Source organism: Podarcis bocagei, assembly GCF_964188305.1.
Source record: "Podarcis bocagei genome assembly, chromosome: 3".
NCBI lineage: Eukaryota > Metazoa > Chordata > Lepidosauria > Squamata > Lacertidae > Podarcis > Podarcis bocagei.
In genome coordinates this window covers 26,864,033-26,869,310 of record NC_138127.1, presented here as the reverse complement: position 1 = coordinate 26,869,310, position 5,278 = coordinate 26,864,033, and the positions used below count along the sequence as shown (strand labels likewise).

The 5,278-nt window shown below is 42.6% G+C and overlaps 1 long non-coding RNA gene across 3 annotated transcripts; it reads left to right on the top strand.

Annotated features, from left to right (window-relative positions):
• Positions 1 to 311: 311 nt before the first annotated feature.
• Positions 312 to 5,062, top strand: LOC308583092. Of its 3 annotated transcripts, none has more exons than XR_014006047.1 (6): positions 312 to 487; positions 570 to 643; positions 2,157 to 2,307; positions 3,647 to 3,844; positions 4,133 to 4,184; positions 4,956 to 5,062. It is a non-coding gene; the product is annotated as an uncharacterized lncRNA (long non-coding RNA). The 3 variants fall into 3 exon arrangements; XR_014006048.1 differs by having other exon boundaries at positions 2,157 to 2,311; positions 4,138 to 4,184; XR_014006049.1 differs by having other exon boundaries at positions 2,157 to 2,311.
• Positions 5,063 to 5,278: the final 216 nt, after the last annotated feature.

The following is a 5,278-nucleotide window of genomic DNA, read 5'->3' as shown; positions in this document are numbered from 1 at the left end:
CACTTAAGGGTGCTTTCGAACTGCTAGGTGGGCAGGAGCTGGGACCGAACGATGGGAGCTCACCCCGCCGCGGGGATTCGAACCGCCGACCATACGATCGGCAAGTCCTAGGCACTGAGGTTTTACTCACAGCGCCACCCGCGTCCACTCCCCCCAGGGTTAGGGACCTTTAAATAAAGTAATATTTAATTCAAGGCAGTGGGGCTTCTTAGAAATTTAATAATCTGATACCCGTATCTTCGCTCATGCTTCTAGGGTCAAAGGAATACACATGCTCACAAGTGCATCAACCTCATTTTGTTTCTTAATGGCCTTGCCAAAACCAGTTTGAAAACTTTGCATGTGCTTCAAAGAAAGGATTATAGGGAAGAATTTTCAACAGGGTGTCATCTGGTTGTCTTAGGGAGCATACTCATGAGAATAGATACAAACTCTTCTTCTTTCCTTCAACTCCAGACAATGTAACATTAACTGCTTTAACCTCTAGGTAAGAACGCAATGCCATTATTTCAATGTTAGTTATTTACAGTGACTTCCCTCTCTGACAGCTGCTGTGCTGTATATTACAGAAATTACTTGCAACGAAGGTACTTGGTTGGAGACTACTTCAAATCACCAGCACTGACTGATGTCAGAACTTCAGGTACAATAAATTCACTGCAGTACTAATCTAGCTAGCAGACATGCTTTCGTGTTCTGTTTCAGAATGACAAGAAAGAAATGTGTTGACTGCAGAGCACCAGTAAATCTAGTGTGTTAGTTCTACACTGAAATAGACTTAATTCCCAATGAAATAGTAGGGCATCACATAGTTAGTAGTAACTTTTTGGACTGATTTAGATGGGACCTAACTGAATCAGGCTGCAGTCCAAATCCTACTTACCTGGGAGTAAGTCTTGTGGAATCTGAGTAGATATGGTTAGGAATGTACTGGTTCTGTAGATGCAGACCAACAGGAGTAATTCAGCTGAAAAGTTCATGCCTTTGTGTTGTGATTGTATTTAGGATGGAGCTTAAAGGTGCCAGGCGAAAGGATGCAGTATAAATAAATAATGAAATAACAGCCAGTGCTTTTCAGTATCAATTGACACATGACAGCATTTGACATGCAAACGGTATTTGATTGCAGCTGACAGCTAAGCATCAGTAGCAATCCACTTAGCATCCTGAGCTGAAATGTAACTGCAGTCAGTATTTAGCAGTTTGCTTCCAGCAGCATTAAGTAAATTCAGCCAAACAGGAAATATTATTAACACAAGGGGACAGGCAGGTTGTTGTTTAGTCGTGTCCGACTCTTTGTGACCCCATGGACCAGAGCACACCAGGCAGGTAGCACACACAAAGGAATGCTAATATAAAATTTCAGTCCCAACAGTTGAACGCTAGGTTTTTATTTTAAAACGCAAACTAGAAATCCAAGATTTGATTTTGGGAAATTTGGTGCATTTTATAATTTCCGGGGGGTGGGGGGGGTAACTTCAGCTCTTCTTTTCACTCGGCACATTTAAAGATAACCAGGAGTCTTGGTACTTCTTGGGCTGTATGTTTTCTTAGGCAGCTCCTAGTTATGTTTTCATTTCTAACTTTTTGTGCTATGGAGCAATGCTCCGCTCTGCCTTTCTTGCCTATCTGAGTACCCTTACCGTTCTTGAAACTCAGGTGTGATCGTCTTGTGAAATGAAAATACTTTCACAGAACCCAATGGGCGTTTCAAAGCTGACCTTATTTTATTATATTTTGCTCAAGCGTCTAATCTCAGTGGAGTTCTTTACACTGCCATTCTCCCTCAGCTGCTTTATCACCTTCCAAATCACGCTGTCTGAGAATTTCAGTAATGTGTTTCCACCCTCTTCTAGATCATCAGCAAATGCTTCAATAAGCCTGGACCTCAGGGTGATCCCATTATAGACTTTGAGCCATGCAGCAGGCAGAATTGTTGTTCTGTCTGCTTCCTTTTTTCTTTTAACAACTGTGTGCTCCTAGCCAGAAGTCCATGAACTTTTAAACAGATATCAAGTTGCTTTATTTATTTTTTTTCATTTGATGAATGTGAACAAGGGTGGGCCCTCTCACACTGGCACTGCCTCAAATGTTGTCTGTCATTCCCATTAATCAGGTAAGCACAAAGCCTTTATGCAGTGCTATTTTTTTCCTAGAAAATAGGTGCCGGAACTCACAACGAACGCCTGCCTTCTTCTCTTAGAATGGCAATGGCACCCACCTGAAAGGTGCCAGAACTGAGTTCCAGCTGAACTAAAGCCCTGCCTTTATGGGAGTTTGCCTTAGAGAATGCAAAGTCACCTACTGGTAGGTTAGCCATCCACATTTATTTTGTTTATTGATTACTAACCTTTTCTTGCTGCTGCTGTTACTCAGCTAATTATGTATTTCCCAACTTCCCACTACCTAAAGAGTAAAAACCTTCTATAGTTGTTATTGGGTTTATTTGCTTGGTAAATAATGATTCAGGACTTGATTACTGTAGTTAATTGTCTTTCTTCTTACATTGCTATTGTTTTATATTATTGGATTACTTTTCTTAGATTTATTTTTACATTTTGTATTGATCTCCCATATTATGCCTTTTAATTTTTGTTGCTGTTGCTGCTTGCTAAAGCTGTAATTGTGTCTTTGGGGCCAACTAGTCGGTCAGGGCAGAGCTGCTTTTGGTTAGCTCACTGAACAAAATATCTGAAAGGGCCTTGAAGATAAGTTGCCTACATTTGTTGAAATACCTTCTGCTCTGTGCAACTGCTATACTACAACAGTTGGCAAATAGGCAAGTAGATAAGGCACCACCCAACCTTGCGTGGGGTGTTTGCGTCTCATTTTAGTTGAGCAAATCTGTCTTTCTTATGTTAGTCAACTTTTGGTTGCATCCAAAAGTTATACGAGAAGAACACCACTTACTTGGGAGAGCTTTTCCTTAACTTCCTACCCATTGCTGCTATTTGTGCCCCATGTAAGGCCTCTCCTGGGGAGCAGGGATCTTTAGGAAAGGCCTGTGAGGGCAGGGAGAATTGCCAAAAAACCAAGCCGAGGCAACTTCTAATTTCCCCGTCACACCCCATGAGCTTCATAGCTGAGTGGGGATTGGAACTCAGATGTCCCCAGCAGTGGCGTAGCATGGGTTGTCAGCACCCGGGGCAAGGCAAGTAATTTGCGCCCCCTAACCCGTGGATTTGTTCCCCCTAACCCTAACCCCAGATGTTGCGCCCGGTGTGGCTGGCCCCCCCCTGCACCCTCCACGCTACGCCACTGGTCCCCAGTCTAAGTACAACACATTCACTAAGCCACACTAGCTCTTAATAATTCACAGAAAAGTAATAATTGTGGAAGTGAATTGCCCTTACAGGGATATATCCGTTATCCATCCTACCTTTCCTATTCCCTTACTTTGTGGGAGCGTGAGATTTCAAATCTTTGGAGTGCAGATCATTTCCCCATGAAATATTAGATGCTGTGCTGCTGATGTGATTGGCCTGTGAATTCTTTCAGCAATGTCTTCAGACTTGTCATAGTTACGAATGCTTGTGCTGCTGAGAACAGCAACAGATCAGATGGCAGTGAGGTAGGGTGGGGTGAGGTGTCCACCAACGAGACAGCCAACGTTAACCTTCATTGTTGTCATATGTGTTGGCTCTAGGTCATTCCTCCCCACCCCAGTCCCAGTTTTAACTAATTAAGTACAAAAACGAGCCCAGCAATTTGATGCAATGACAAGCGAGGATGACACCAGACAAGAAGATCTGGGGCTTCCTCAAAAAACTTTGGCGCTTTGAGGCAGCAGTGTGAACCTCTACGGGGTTGGAAATAAGGAATAAACTGAAGACCACTTAATAAGGTGAGTTACCAGAAGCAGAAGCAAAATTCTTCTCACTAACCCCCTTTCCCTGTATCTGATCATTTGTAGGTTCGCTGCCCCAGAAATGTCAGGTAAAGAGGTGATTCCAGAGTTTGCTTCCTCCATTGTTACTGAAATGTCGGGTCTTTCACTCTGCTAATTAAAAGCTGTTGATGAAAAGAGTGTGATGTAGCCTTTTGGCCTGTCCCTGAATACCCAATCATAAAACTGCTTGAAGATCTTACACCATTACAGCACAGCTGATTCATACTTTCCTTTTCAAATTAGTACAGGAAGAACCTGACTTTAAATGGCAAAACTCTGCTATCAAATGTTAATGGTGAATATTTATTTAAATGGTCAGATTTTTTGACAAGGAACACAGAAACAAGGCCCCAATCCTTTTCCAATTGTCCTTTCCAGATTCTGGGAAGCTCCACCATTTAAACCAATTACCTTTCAGAACTGATGATGCCTTGCAAAACATTTTGCTATGTAAACTCTTTTATTTTTCCCCCCTCTGCCACATACAAAGTGGGTACTCTTGGCCCCCTTGCAGTGTTAAGTAAATTAAGCGACATTCCACTCCAAACATTTCAGAGAAATGTCCCCCTGCTCCCTGATTTCGGTGAGGATTTCATTTCAGCCCCTCATAACAAATGGTCATGACTAGTACCAGTTCCAGTGACTCTGGAAAGTATCTCTGAATGACGTGCATTTCCATCAGGAAAGATGAGAACGTGAACCCATAATCATCCTGTATAGGGATACCAAGGATCACCTAGCACTGGCCTAATGTGTGTGGTGCTCAACATATAGGAATCCATTCATTTTGACAGATCCATGCTCACATTGCTGAGTGTCCTTAGTCTTTAACACTATGGCAAGGAAGAAAAACCTTATTGGGTTCCAACTCCCATCAGTTTCAGCCAGCACAGCTAATGGTCATTAAAGCTGTGACAACCTTTATGGTTGGGGTGGGGGTTGGAATCTTGGAATCTTGTTTCATACATATATAGTGGCATTTGATGAGAGTTCCTTTGTACGTTGCATAAATCCCTTACTACAAGAGCAAAACCAACGTCTGAAATGGAATGTTTCTCTTCTCTAGGAATATCAGTCAAGCCCTTTACTTCAGGACAAGCTAGTCAGATGGGCAAGGTCCCTCTCCTTCCTAACGAGTCTGCAAATAAACTTTTGTGCAATAGGTTTCAGGAATATGGCTCCTGTGGTTTCTTCTTCCACTAATTTCAATCCTCTTCAGGCGTAGTCAGTGTGATGGCAGCCAGTTGTTGTTGGACAACAATGCCCACCGTTCCTAACTATTGGCCATGTTGGCTGGGGCTGATAGGAGTTGGTGTCCAAAAACATCTTGAAGGGACCAGATTGACTACCCCATGCTAACATTATTATTTTTTCATATCCCATGTGAAA